Genomic DNA, 16,480 nt, shown 5'->3' with positions numbered 1-16,480 from the left:
TGTACTTCATTAGAAAAATATGTACTTGCCTGCGGAATTCGAAAGCCGTAGCGATGCATCGCTAGATACGAATGAACCGGACGTCTTATCCTTTAGGCCACGACGACTTCAAAATTGTTATATACTATATATTTATATAAGTTTAATATAGTTAGTAGTCACTAGTAATATATACATAAGTGTTATGTTTATTTGCCATATGTCATGCTTCATTTATCCTACGTATTATTTTTTTAATTGGATCTGAATCCAACCGCCTACTAGTTAGTGTTTATCGTCGCTCATGATAATCAATAATAAAGATATGATTATTATTTGGTATTATTGGGTGGTGGCATAACGACGACAGATCATCTAAATTTATTTACTCTCAGAGCACTTCTCAATATCAAATTGAAAAAATATTAGTCAAGGATACAAGTAAATTAGCTTCGAATTTAGCTGAGACTTAGTCAAACAAATATAAATAACAAATATGGGAACAAAATATACTAGACAAACTAAAAAATCAATATTTCAATAAGTCTTCTTGTCTCCGCAGTAGCTGAACCAATTTGGTTAAAGTGATATTTAGTGAATTATTAATATAAATAAAATATAGTGGTAGCCATTTAATGTAGGTTCGATCAAAATGGATTGACAAATTGAACTGTCTGAATTTGTTAAGAAAGCCATCTTCAGATTTGACAAAGACTACAATTAAAATATCCAATGGGATTTCTTTGTCATAGATATAATTCAAAACTACATACTTTTACGATTAAATCTATCTAATTTACTATAAAATATTTTTAGTGCTACATAAATTATCCAAAATCTATCGACAGCACACTATTCAAATGTCGCAAAAGTTTTTTTTTATTGCCCGTGTAAGCAGACGAGTATACGGCCCACCTGATGGTGGGTGATTACCGTCGCCCATGGACTTCAGTAATGCCAGGGGCAGAGATAAGCCGCTGTCTATCGTTAAGTACTCTCCACAAGCCTCGTTTGAAGAAGGATATGTCAAAACGAGATGATGGTATCATCTCAAACAATTCCTCAGAGCACTCCCCATGGAACATACGATACAAAATACAGAGGAAACCGAAGTCCCTCCGCAGACCCAGGAGGTTCCAAGTCCATGAGAATGGGATTATTGACAAGGATAAATAAAAATATATTAAAATAGAAAAGTACGTCATCACTTCGGCAATAAAAATACAAAATAAGTAAGCCTAAAAGTATCTTAAATGACATAAAATATTAGTAAGGTGTAGCATACATTCTGAACAACAGAGACAGACACATTATATTCTATTTATTCTTATTCCGGCTGCAAAGCAATCATAGGTAGCGGTAGATCAACTCTAGTTAATTCGAGCTGCGGTCAACTCAACTCGAGTTGAGCGTTCTCCTTAACTCGTGTTTGGGCTGGGACGAATTAAGGAAGCTATGGATAGATTGAGAGACCGATTCGATCCTTTTTGACGCGTTTCATGCTCACATAATAATGCATCGACTCGATGACGCCAACTATAATATGAAGTATGCGGATCGTATCAAAATTGTCACAATTATATACTATTAAATGTCACGACTATAATTGTGTTTTCATCGGTTTCAATAAAATTGTAAGAACAATTAAAAAAAAAAGGATTTTCTCAAGTTTTTTGTTGTCGTTTCATTATTTCCTTTACAGTTTTCGTAGCCACGAAGAGGCTTCTTCTTCTTCTTAGCAGCCCACAGACGTCCACTGTTGAACATAGGCCTCCGCCCAGCTTCGCCATAAATACCGATCCTGCGCTGCCTGCATCCAGCGGAGCCCCGCGAATCTCAATAGATCGTCGGTCCATCTTAGGAGGCCTACCCACGCTACGTCTTCCGGTACGCGGTCGCCACTCAAGAACTTTCTGGCCCCAACGGCCATCAGTTCTACGAATAATATGCCCTGCCCACTGCCACTTCAACGTCGCAATCCTTTGGGCTATGTCGGTTACCATGGTTACCACGAAGAGACTAAGGTGCAGTTTTTTAATAGAATTGAAACCTAATCCTCAACATTCGTGTTGTGATATTTATGAATTTCAATAACAGTTCAACATCAATCAGATTGGCCATGATCTTATCCGCCAATCTAGTTTAATAGAAAGAAATAAAAAGAACCAAAAATAAAACGAATATCGAATAAAACCGTTCACTTTATTAATATAAATAACCCTTCGGCAAAATTGAGAGGCTGCCGTCTCGAAACTTGGATAGGTAATTAATTTTGTAGCATAATTAATCAGACTGCTCAATAATGTATAGTTATACTCTCTTACAGTTGGTTGAAGTCACACCGAGAAAATGTTAAGGTCATTTTAGCTATTCCCCCAAAAATTGCATACTCTCTCCTACATTCATTTTGAACTTTTTTTTATTGCTTCGATGGGTGGACGAGCTCACAGCCCACCTGATGTCAAGTGGTTATTGGAGCCCATAGACATCTACAACGTAAATGCCCCACACACCTTGAGATATAAGTTCTAAGGTCTCAGTATAGTTATAACGGCTACCCCACCCTTCAAACCGAAACGATTACTGCTTCATGGCCGAAATAGGCGGGGTGGTGGTGCCTACCCGTGCGGACTCACAAGAGGTCCTACCACCAGTAAACCTACAACCATTTCTACATTCATTTTGAACTAACATACGGCTCTTCTAATGTTATACAGCACCCAGAGTCCAAAGAAAACAGAACTCGAAACCTGAGAAGGTTTATTGACAAAACGGCTTCATGATATAGAACTTAAAGACATTATAATTTTATGGCAATCTTCATTTATTGCCTGCGTAAGCAGACGAGCATACGGTCCATCTGATGGTAAATGGTTACCGTCGCTCATGGACGTCAGCAATGTCAGCGACATAGCGAAGTTGCTGTCTTCTATTGAATATTCTCCACAAGCCTCGTTTGAATAAGGACGTGTCATAGCGCTCGGACAATCCGTGGAAGGGAGTTCGTTGCAAGGCTGGATGGTATGTTTTTTTTTTTTATTTTTTTTTTATTGCTAGATGGGTGGACGAGCTCACAGCCCACCTGGTGTTAAGTGGTTACTGGAGCCCATAGACATCTACGACGTAAATGCGCCAACCACCTTGAGATATAAGTTCTAAGGTCTCAATTATAGTTACAACGGCTGCCCCACCCTTCAAACCGAAACGCATTACTGCTTCACGGCAGAAATAGGCAGGGCGGTGGTACCTACCCGCGCAGACTCACAAGAGGTCCTACCACCAGTAACTATATGACAGAAACGATCTCTGGACACGCACTGTCGATAAACGCAGCGGTTCCAGATAGTACGGATGTAGTCTGAGCCGGTGGCGGGAGGTGTGATGGTAAAAAAGAGAGCGAGAGAGAGATAGGAGCAGAGAGGCGTGGTACATAATGAATAAATTAAAATCAGAGGGATTTTTATTCAATAATTCCTTCACAGGTACTTTGAGATCGTCGTAAATTCACCACCGATTGCAGTTTCACCATTGAGAGGACTCGGTAACTCAGGGTTTGCTCTTTTTTAATATGATAACGCATGTGTGTACACTTACATGACTACACAAAAAAAATTAGATTATAAAGAATAAGGATGCAAATCAAAATCAAAATAAAGAATAAGAAAAAGTATATAATGTCTATACGAATATAGCGGACGTCACATACTTTATGCCATGACGTCTTCAAAATACATGAAATACTACGCTAAGTGTAGTTATTGATCAGCAGAAATTCCTCAGAATATAGCTGGTATATAATATATTAGACTGGATGTATAATTTAAACAAAAAACACAACTGCTAGCAAGGATTAGCGAAGCCGAAGAGAAAAGCAATATAGTCTTTATGGTCACGACTAAAACAGTACATTACTACGAATGCAGCACAATACGTAAGGATCATTTTCGTAAATCACCACTAAAACTACACAGCCGCCGGCACAGATAAACCTGCTCGTGAATATTCATATAGTAGAAACAAAACAAGACATTATTGTGGAACAATACCACCTCGAGGCTACGTCGGATACCTGACATTACACGGTATACGCGAATTGTGTATGCAACTGTTCAGGCATGCTCACAAGCAATCCGATATTTGGTTCGAGTCATTGTCGAGGAGAATGCGAGCAGCCAGTTATTCCGATTCAATTAAAACTTAGACTTCACGTCTCGACGCCGGCGTTGCTACGGAGCTTGACTGACTGGACTTCCCAAATACACCGATCAAAAAAGTGAAGCTTAAGAGCTTGGGTACCTAAATGTACATGTAAAATTTTTAATACTTTTATAGCGGTTTCTTTCTGATTACGAAATAAATTTGCAAATCATCCAGAACATGCTAGCTGTTGTTGCCAGTTATAAACATAGGCACGTTGCTACGTAGATATTTTTGACCCGAAGCTCGCCATCGCGTAGGCAAAAAAAATCTTCAATGATTACATTTAAAATGAGATTGTTTTTTAAAAATTAACGGATATCAGAAACGTTGATATTGTTTGATTCCTCATTTGAAATACAAAATGATTATATCTAAGGCATTTTAGCTACCCCATAGCTGATGAAACTCATCAAAAATATACACCACGTCTCAATCCACATTACGAAAGGTTCCTCTAATACATGCCACAGTAAAAAAAATTGGTCAATTTATTATTTGGCAAAAAAGGTACTTCTTTATAACTGCCTACAAATATGTTTCTAGTCTAGATCATTCTACAACTCCCGTCCGCGCATAATCGGGATAGTCCCTTAGGCTACCAAAGATTAGGTAAACAAAGCACTACGACGACCATTCTTAAACATTGTGCTCCTCAGTCCCTAAGATGCTACGGACTTCGGTCTAAATAGGTTTGTTATAGATGATTTTTTCTCTTATTTAAATTTTGCAAATCCTCTGTTTGATAAGAATCAGACCTTGAATGTTAATTAATTATGGAACAGAATATAATTTCAATTATTAAATCACAGATTAATATTAAAATAACAAAAAATGTTTTCAATTTCCATCTCGTAATGGATGTTTCGATTACACATTCAAAATACTATAAAACAAACCAAAACATAATCTCTCGCATCCAACAACATGTAGCCGAGCAAATGAATTCAATTTCGGAAAATAAGATCATTAAAAAAAACTGTTCTTGAATTTAATGAAAATTCCACAAAACAATGATAAAGCAGATAAATGATGATGATGATGATGATGAAAATAGATAAAAACGCTCACTATACTCCAAATTAGGCATATTAGTAAAAATGTATTTTAATGATGTTGAAAATATTTAATATTAGGGGTTAAAGTAGAAAATTGCCGATTTGTCGGGGAGGAGGATAGGAAGTTGTCGTGGCCTAAAGGATAAGACGTCCGATGCATTCGTATGTAGCGATGCACCGGTGTTCGAATCCCGCAGGCGGGTACCAATTTTTCTAATGAAATACGTACTCATCAAATGTTCACGATTGACTTCCACGGTGAAGGAATAACATCGTGTAATGAAAATCAAACCCGAAAAATTATAATTTGCGTAATCACTGGTGGTAGGATCTCTTGGGAGTCCGCACGGTTAAGTACCACTACCCCGCCTATTTCCGCTGTGAAGCAGTAATGCGTTTCGGTTCGAAGGGTGGGGTAGCCGTTGTAACTATACTGAGACCTTAGAACTTATATCTCGAGGTGGGTGGCGCATTTACGTTGTAGATGTCTATAGGCTCCTGTGACAACTTAACACCAGGTGGGCTGTGAGCTCGTCCACCCATCCAAGCAATAAAAAAAAATTTTTACTGAATTTTTTTTTGTTTTTGTAAGAAATTAACCCAAACAAAACTTCACGAACACACCGGATGTCTTTCTTATCCGCGAGACCAAAATCACTCAATAGCAACCGCCCAAGATCAAATATAATTTCCTAGAGCGCTGCTCTATTTTATATGACATAATATAAATCCTAAAATTAACAAGCGCTCCGCTAAAGTCGTGAGCCTTTTTTCAGTTGAAACGTAAAAATTCACGTTCCGCTAGCTTTCGGGAGCTTAATTAGAGTGCGGTGAATTTAATAAGTCTGCGGCTGCAATTCCCATAATAATTACGTTAAAAACGGCCGTCCTGTTAATTGTTTGTTTACGCATTGAGACCGCATCGGAATCATTTAATAATAAATAATAGTTAAAAAAAAACTAACAAAATACGCTTTTATAGAAAATCCAACTAAAAAATAGAAGATAAATTTTAATAAATTTCAATTAAAAATAGTTTAAGAAAAAATGATTTTATTGTAAAAACTGCGTGGGGTGCTTTTCAGGTTATTATCAAAATAACCCTTCTACTCATATTAGTTCATAAAATATTTATAACTACTGATACCATTCACCCCACGCTTTTTTTACAATAAAATCATTTTTTGTTATACTATAGTTATTTTTAATTCAAATTTATTAAAATTTGTTTTCTATCTTTTAGTTGGATTTTCTATAAGAGCGTATTTTGTTAGTTTTTTTAAACTATTATTTCTTTTTCATTTTTTAGTTGAATTTCAATTTTTTCAATTTTTTTTTAAATATTTAATTGTCATTGGTCTTTAATAAGTATACCAAATTTCTAGTTAATCCGACGTTTTGAAGGGGGTCAAAATCATGTTCAAAAATTCTCTTACAAACATACATACGTCTGAAGCTAATAAAAGCGTATTAAAAAGAATCACGTACGTCAGTCTTACTATATCAATAAAACTCATTTTCTATTGACGCGTATAATAAGTATGTACTCGTATGCTTAAAGCTCCCTCTGAATATCGTGGTTCCTCTCGAAAATAGCTTTCGTCTTCAATATATTAGTCAATAAGCTGAAGTTCGACTTGATGTTATCGGGCCTATTGACATTCTCCTGCTCAGTCGGACATTCCTGTCAGAGTGGTCGTGGTTGCGCTAACGCTGTATGTGTAGAAGGACCTGTTAGGTCGCCCATGTTCCCAACGAGCGCCCTCTAAGCAATGCGCTTCCAGGTCTGGCGGTTCGAAGCGTTTCGAGAACATTCTATTATTTCGAGTACTATTGACATTACGACGTAATTATTACTGTTGCTACTTACCTAGAGACCTGATGCCGAAAATTGTAAAATGACTGTCCTACTTTTCAAACCTGCGATTCGCAACTATGCATATTATTATATTTACTGGCGGTAGGACCTTTTGTGAGTCCGCACGGGTAGGTACCACCACCCCGCCTATTTCTGCCGTGAAGTAGTAATGCGTTTCGGTTTGAAGGGTGAGGCAGCCGTTGTAACTATACTGAGACTTTAGAACTTATATCTCAAGGTGGATGGCGCATTTACATAGTCGATGTCTATGGACTCCGGTAGCCACTTAACACTAAGGTTGGTGGGCTGTGAGCTCGTCCACCCATCAAAGCAATAAAAAAATTGCATCTTTACGATGAGTTCACACCTAGTTGTACCATCGTTTAGCCTATTTCTGCCATTGAAAACAAAGGATATCTTTTTACAAAATCAAAACGTTTTTCTAGTCTAAACTGTTTTGAACATTCCTGACACCAAGATAAGCAGCGATCCTCAAGTTGTAGTAATTATTAATTCTCTAATTTGACCTAAAACGTGTGATTGATCACTTTTGTTTTATGGGTTTTTAATTTAAATTAACTTAATTAGCTATTTAAATGTGAAAATCGTTGGAAAACATCTTTAATAAAAGTGTTTATAATGTAGATATAGATAGCCTTCTTAGTATTTTCTACCTTAATGACAAACAACAAAAATCCTTTTCCACCACGCGCATTAGTAAGGGTGGATCTCGCAAACTCGAAAATTAAATTAACTTTCATTTACTTTCAAGGTTTGTTGATTCTAGCTTGTTCTTCACTCACCAGCTGTTATGTTTTCACTCAAACAAATGTACGCATCAAAATAATATCTTAACGTGAATTATTGATAAGTTATTCAAGATTGTAGTTAGTGTTTCGAGTTACAGATGAAGCCTTATCAAGTCAAAGTAAACTTGGCGTATGAATCAACAACAGTGAACTCTGACACGATTCCATGATTTCGGCGTACTAAGCTATTTATTAAGGGCTTACTTGACTAAAGGGGAAAGGGTTTCAATTTGTGGTTTTTGGCGTTGTTGATTTTTATTGCTTAAATGGGTGGACGAGCTCACAGCCCACCTGGTGCTAAGTGGTTACTGGAGCCCATAGACATTTACAACGTAAATGTGCCACCCACTTTGAGATATAGGTTCTAAGGTCTCAAGTATAGTTACAATGGCAAGTCAAGTAAAGTAAAAGTACAAGTCATGTAAAATGGTGACAAGAGCCCATAGAAGACCCCGACATCTCTCGCTCGACGCCATACGGACAGGACCGCACTTAGGTTTCGAGTGAGAATCCTATACCAGCTTACGGTTTGACAACAATGGGTTTCCACAAAAAGAAGAGCGGACTTTATCAGGCCCTGTTATACCCAAAATAATGCACTCGCAGAATTTCAGCATCGTCCACTAACATTGGTCGTCGGTAAAGAAGGAGGATACGAAGGCACGGCGCATCCGCAAAGCAGATCCCGAGACTCTGAATCGAGTGCTCACATCGCACCCGCATAATATCATTCCACTATCGACTAAGCTCCCATTCAGTTCCCTAGTGCCCCAGCAATCGTATCTTAATCGAATGTTGCCTCAAGAGATGTTTATGATAACCTCGGATGGCTTTGAATACGATAGCACGCGATGAATTTGAACTCTCCGCACAGGGCCATTGACCGTTCCACCCCCAACCCAATTGAAGGCATCGTGTTCAGGTAATCGTTGATTGGTCTCGATAAACGGCGGTCCCCAAGACCTGCGATATGAGACATGAGAAAGTTCGATCGAAAATTTACATTTTGTTAGTAATTGAGTAATAAATAATGATACCTTTAAGACCGGTAATAAGAGTGTGGTAGGTAACAGGAGGTATCCGCGATTCCATAGCTTCTAAAAATAGCCGTAATTATGTTCTACTGTCATCTTATTATTACTTTAGTATAACTTTATAGTTATAGTGAAATAATGCGTTGCAAAATATGGTAATGGAGCAGTCTATCCTATCAAAATCATAACCCGATACAAAGCCATTGACCTAATACAAGTAGTGTTAATTAAGTTAACATATTGTGACTTTAATCTGTGATAAATTAAAACCACAATATGCTTCATGAATCATTCATTTTTGCAAAAAATAACTGGTTCTTTTTGGAGATATTTCAAAGAGCAAAAGTATGAAAAATTTGCCTTGCGACTGAGACCTAAATATCTGTATGCAGTCGGCACACAAACCAGTAAAACACAGGTCAACAAAAGCCAAATATAGAGAGCGCTATCGATCTGGTCTGGTTTTCCGAGAAAATGCTTTGATCAGGTTCCCTAGTTCCATACATATATACGTATAGAAACATCTAGAAAGGGTATGACGTCATGTGTCAGCGATAATTGGATTGTACAGACCAATTACAGGAAGCCTTGTGGTGCGCCAACCTTGGAACGGTGAGTGATTTAGTTGAAGTTTCTCGCTACGAACTTATTCGGAGTTCGGGGTGAGGGAAATTATCCGTAACTCCGAATAGCAAAATCATGGGCGAATGGTATTTGCTTACTTTACATGCTGGGCATAACATTTATTTATTTATTGCTTAGATGGGTGGACGATCTCACAGTCCACCTGGTGTTGAGTGGTTAATGGAGCCCATAGATATCTACAACGTAAATGCGCCACCTACCTTAAGTTCTAAAGTCTCAGTATAGTTACAACGGCTGCCCAACCCTTCAAACTGAAACGCATTACTGCTTCACGGCAAAAATAGGCATGGCCGTGGTACCTACCCGTGCGGACTCACAAGAGGTCCTACCATCAGTAAATGGAAATTAAATTACGTTACTATAAATGAGACCTTAGAACTTGTATCTCAAGGTGGGTGGCGCATTTACGTTGTGGTTGTCTATGGGCTGCAGTTACCACTTAACACCAGGTGGGCTGTGAGCTCGTCCACACATCTAAGCAATAAAAAAAAAAAAAAAAAAATTGAAATTAAGACAAAGTTCTGTCGCTACAATTTAGTTATATAAATCGTATTTAGAAGGGCGTTCGTAAGACTAATGGTTGGTATTTTACTAATAATTTATTAACATTGTTATTGGCGTCTGGTCTCTAGTTTCAAATTATTAATGTAGCCCTGATATGTTGTAAGCTGTACAAGTTTACAATACGCCTCTTCATCAATATAATTAACTAAGGTGAAATAGGGACGGATTTCGTAACATAATCGAGGATCGTTTACTAAAAAGAAATATAAATTTTCGTAATTACTAGTGTCTGAATATACTACGTATAAGCCAGCACTTTTGTCTCAACGCAAACACAGCTATACAAAACATTTTAGACTCAAACCTCACGTCTCAAGGCAGGTGGGTGGGGGGAGATCAATTACCGCATGATATCTATAGACTTCAGTAAGAACTGAATTCGTCGTGGCCTAAGGGATAAGACGTCGCATTCGCGTTGAGCGATGCACCGGTGTTCGAATCTCAAGCGGGTACCAATTTTTCTAATGAAATACGTACTCAACAAATGTTCACGATTGATTTCCACGGTGAAGGAATAACATCGTGTAATAAAAATGAAACCCGCAAAATTATAATTTGCGTAATTACTGGTGGTAGGACCTCTTGTGAGTCCGCGCGGGTAGGTACCACCGCCCTGCCTATTTCTGCCGTGAAGCAGTAATGCGTTTCGGTTTGGAAGGTGGGGCAGCCGTTGTAACTATACTTGAGACCTTAGAACTTATATCTCAAGGTGGGTGGCGCATTTACGTCGTAGATGTCTATGGGCTCCAGTAACCACTTAACACCAGGTGGGCTGTGAGCTCGTCCACCCATATAGCAATAAAATACAAATTATTCGGTTCCCTCTGTATTTTGTACCGTATGTTCCATGGGGAGTGCTCTGAGGAATTGTTCGAGATGATACCGGCATCTCGTTTTTACCATCGCACCGCCCGCCACCGGAGTAGAGTTCATCCATACTACCTGGAGCCACTGCGGTCATCCACAGTGCGTTTCCAGAGATCTTTTTTGCCACGTACCATCCGGCTATGGAATGAGCTCCCCTCCACGGTGTTTCCCGAGCGCTATGACATGTCCTTCTTCAAACGAGGCTTGTGGAGAGTATTAAACGGTAGGCAGCGGCTTGGCTCTGCCCCTGGCATTGCTGAAGTCCATGGGCGACGGTAACCACTCACCATCAGGTGGGCCGTATGCTCGTCTGCCTACAAGGGCAATAAAAAAAAAAAAAAAAAAAAAAATTAAAAAAACCTTAACACCCATTTTCAAAGTTCATTTCTGTTACATTATGGAGCTTCTTAAATTATTCTCTTCATTATTTCAATTTTTCAACAAAAGCCCGAAATGAATTCTTAATTTTTATTCGATCCTTAAATACGAAATGCTTTTACAAAAAATACAGTCAAAAAGAAAACCAATTATTACCAGTACTAGTCCAGGTTATTTCTTATTTAGCGGTATAGTACACCAAATATGGGAAGCCGTAAAATTGTCATCATCAGCAAAGCTATTGTTCACTGATCTGTTTTGTAAAGTAGTGAATTAAAAACAACAAAAAAACCAGACTACGTCATTAAAAAACGGAGAAAGCAAACATCGGAAAGTCAATTCTTCTTTCACGTTCACAAAAAAAAACCGCCAAAAAATGAAGACGGCGCTTCTGTCAAACGTTCAAAAGAAACTTAATTTGTTTTAGAAAAAGCTAAAATAAGAGCCTGATGAGGAATGGCTCGACGAAAGTAAAATGCCAAAGAAAATGTTTACGAAATTCTTAATATAAATTTTGATTATGTAAACGCACCGGCCATTGTTTTGTTTGCCATACTCGTATTCAAGCCCGATCTCTCTATTATTCTATACATTCATATACATGTATGCAATTACTTAAAAATAGAACACAATCTATCGAAAAAGGTAAAGAGGAAAATCCAAGGAAAAGAAATCAATCGAAAAATAGGTGGACTAGAATAGAGACATTTTGATGTCTTTGGACACCAAGAACTTAAACACTTATTTTGCTTGAAAATCTAATTAATATATATTTATATTTCAATTGAAAACTTCCAGACGGTTCTAAAAATAAAATGCTCTTAAATTTTCCTGTCTCAATAAAAATAAAACCATTTTATAGGTTTTTAGAGTACTTCCTATTTGTGATGAAATTTATGATAAAGCATTACATGATTATCCTTGGACAATCATATATCATAATAGTTAAATAAATATATGTAGATGCATATCTATGAATGTATGTGATTTATATTTTAAAATTTTGACTTCCAAATTCATGAGAAGCAGTATTTTTTAAATCTAGACGGTTTAACTTACGGCTCTAGGAGAGCCATAGAGTTATAGCGGTAGAGAAATGAAAAAGATAGCAATATATTCTCCCACCTTTTCTAATGGCCATAAATCTATCGACCAGTCTCTTGGCTTTATAATGACTTTGTAATGACCTGCTGGTTCGAAGAGAAGAGAACAAACCGTTATAATAACCATACTCTTGATAATTTCACTCAAAAAATAACAAGAAACGGCCGAAGGTCTAATTAACTTTTGTAAAAACGAAAAACTCCGCTTCGCGTTACAGAAAAAAAACTAATTTATTCAAATTAAATAAATTCATTTAAAGACGTTATTACACTTTAAAATTCTTTTGTGGATTGCGAAGGGCATTATTTTAATTGACAAAGCCGAGCCGGGCCGAAGACTCGCCAGGATTAACGACATATAAAATATTAAAGAGTATTTCGATCAGTTCGTCAAGCCTAATTAACAAAATAACCCGGAACAAATCACGCACGGTCATCCGGTCCCAAATTAGGATTTTCTATGTTATAAGGTACCACACACTGACATATACGTTATATACATTTAAATATACATATACATTTATAGATAATTAAAACCCAGACAAAGAGCAAACAAACCTGTTCATAATAATACGAATGTTTGTCCGATTGAATTGAAACCACGGCCCTTAGCGCAACAGACACGATCGCTAACTACTTCACTACCAAGTCAGTGAGAACTAAGGTACGATGAAATTTAATTCGTTTTTTACGATATTACATAAACTATGACCTGGAATTGCGGTAGGCAGCGACTTGGCTTTGCCCCTGGCATTGCTGAAGTCCACGGGCGACAGTAACCACTGACAGTAACCACTGACCATCAGGTGGGCCGTGTTCTCGTCTGCATACAAGGGCAATAAAAAAAATCCTTAAAACAATCGTCGCTTAGAAGCCTAATATCAAATATCTTACCCAAAAGTACTAATATATACGGACAACCGAACCCATGGTTATCTGGACCACTTATGGATAGTCACTGCACATTACTAGCTCGAGCGCAAGAAATTTACTATCTTCTTACTACTCTTCTTATTTTTAAAATCATCTTATCAGAATTACTCGATGATTCTTGGTATTATTTTACATATAGTTTCATGAAATATGGATGTCTTCATAGTCTTAAAACCTGACACGCCTGGGTTACTCGACGCAATATCTGTATTCAAATACAGAGGATAGGTACAAACATTTCTGAGGTATCCAATATCCAATGCTCTAAGGTAATACGCAGTAAATATATATTTTTTGTGTATTTCTTAGGCGGGACGAGACGTGGATGAGCTCAGGGCCCACCTGGTGTTAAGTGGTTACCGGAACTTACTAGGACTACGGATTTTACTAGGTCCTGTAGTAAAAATCAGGCAAGTCGAATTGTCCATAGGCTCTGCATGTCCATAGGCTCTGCATGTCCACTTGACATGAGATGGATCGCGAACTCGTTCACCAGTATATTATATAGTAAGAAAAAAATACATCTAGTTTGCGCGCTTATAAACAATTATAGATATAGAACACGCAAACAGATTCGCAGAAAACAATTCGTGTTGAGAAATTCACGCCTTTGACGATTCTTCGTAATGGAACAAACAAAATTCTCTGGAATATTCTGAATTTACGGTATCAGGTGTTGATCCATCCTTTACATAATAAAACTGTGACATGTGTGATACGTGTTTGGGAATACATTTACTCGTACGTACGTATAATAAAGATGACAGCAGAAAATATTTCTTTGTTTAGTACGGTCTGCAGAAATAAAATTATTATGTAAGCTTTTCCTGTGAACAATTTTGGTGCTCACACGCAAATTAATAATAAAATGCTATAATTGGACATACTATCTCACGATATATACCTATCTGGACCTCCAGTCCAGATTTGAACCCGTTAGATTACAAGATATGGCAACACTTGGAGGAAAAGACGTGCTCAAAGCCTCATCCCAATTTGGAGTCGCTCAAGACATCCTTGATTAAGGCAGCCGCCGATATTGACATGGACCTCGTTCGTGCTGCGATAGACGACTGGCCGCGCAGATTGTAGGCCTGTATTCAAAATCACGGAGGTCATTTTGAATAAGCTTTAGTGTCATAAGAATCTATGTTTTGTTAAGTTCATTTTGGTATATGAATGGTTACATAATGAATAAACTTGTTTCAATTATTTTACATTAAACATGTGACAGAATTTATGACCTGACTAGGTATGGTGTTAAAACACAAACGGGCCTCTGTAACTATTTAAACAATATAAATGCCGCCACCCACCTCGAGACATGAGTTGTAAGGTCTCAGATTTTAGCAGCCCCACCCTTCAAACCATTACTGCTTCACGGCAAAAATAGGCAGGGCGGTGGTACCTGTGCGGACTCACAAGATGTCCTACCACCAGTATTTTCGCAAATTACGATTTTGTGGGTTTGATTTGATGTCTATGGGCTCCGATAACAACTTAAAACCAAGTAAGCCGTGAGCTCATCCACCCACCTAAGCAATATATATTTTTTATCAAATACGATAGTGTGTTTGTATATGCGTTAGCGCCATATTTAAATTAAAGGCATTGGTATTCAAAGAGCCATCCACCCTCAGAATTTAAATCATTTATTATACATAATATTATTTTATAATTCATAATAATGTAATGACTTATTTATCATATAGAATTACAAAATTCAGAAAGATTATTTATTTTGAATTACGTATAGTGATAATTCAAAGTGAAGCTTATGACAAAAAAATTATTTATTTATTTATTATGTGAGTGGACGAGCTCACAGCCCACCTAGTGTTAAGTGGTTACTGGAGCCCATAGACATCTACAACGTAAATGTGCCACCCACCTTGAGATATAAGTTCTAAGATCTCAATTATATTTACAACGGCTGCCCCACCCTTTAAACCGAAACGCATTAATTACTGCTTCACGGCAGAAATAGGCAGGGTGGTGTTACATACCCGTGCGGACTCACAAGAGGTCCTACCACCAGTAATTACGCAAATTATAATTTTGCGGGTTTCATTTTTATTACACGATGTTATTCCTTCACCATGGAAATCAATCGTGAACATTTGTTGAGTACGTATTTCATTACAAAAATTGGTACCCGCCTGCGGGATTCGAACACCGGTGCATCGCTACACATGAATGCACCGGACGTCTTATCCGTTACGCCACGACGACTTCAAAAACTATTTTTAATTAATTTGTTTGTTTAATTGATTTTTGTAGTTGCATTTCTTTTGACACGTTTGAGAAAACAAATTGATTTTATTTTTAAGTTTAACTCTTAATTTACTTTAGTTTACTGATATGTGTATAAGATTTAATGGAAAATTTCTGTAAATATTATTTAGTAATAAAATAAAACCATAAATAAATAAATTTGTGAATATTGACTTAATAAGCAATTTAAATCTTATAAAGGTGCCCAACTTCGTACTTGCGCAAAAAAGTTAACTCTATTATTATAGTTGCAAAAATATTTATATAAATAACTAAAATTATTTATTCATCGAATCTTAGATCCGCAAAGTTTGTAAGAATGTTGACAAAAAAAAAACTAGAAATCAAATTACATTTACTTCAGCTGTACTGTTGTTAGATTTGAAACAGGCCTTATAAAGAGCAAGTTGTATGTTCTTCATTTTAATGAACGCTGATACTAGCAATAGCCGAAAACATAGAAACATAAAATCGAGACAGCTGTCGCAAAGAAAATTAAATTTCAATATCCAGGTGATGATTAATAGTCTATTAACTTCCATTTTGAAATTCTTATCAAATTACTAGCTGTATCCGTCCGCTTCGCTGGGGATTTAAAACTAACATTATTATTTCTCACCCCCACAAAGATACTCAACATTAACGCCCCCGCAACTGGTGTGGGGAGTCCAACACCCATATAAATATTAGCCTATCCATTAAGTACATATATTTTCTACATGTATATCAAGTTTCAAGTCAATCGGATGCATGGTTCAGTAATTATAAGGGAACATCCGTA

The 16,480-nt window shown here is 37.2% G+C and overlaps 1 protein-coding gene across 3 annotated transcripts in view; it reads right to left on the bottom strand.

Moving 5' to 3' along the window:
* Nucleotides 1-16,480, bottom strand: part of LOC101746375 (cell adhesion molecule Dscam2) — a 188,584-nt gene that overhangs the window by 125,766 nt on the left and 46,338 nt on the right. The gene's annotated exons all lie outside the window — the stretch shown is intronic.

Source organism: Bombyx mori, chromosome 5, assembly GCF_030269925.1.
Source record: "Bombyx mori chromosome 5, ASM3026992v2".
Taxonomy (NCBI): domain Eukaryota; kingdom Metazoa; phylum Arthropoda; class Insecta; order Lepidoptera; family Bombycidae; genus Bombyx; species Bombyx mori.
The sequence above is the reverse complement of the archived record's forward strand: the minus strand, read 5'-3'. Positions and strand labels throughout refer to the sequence as shown.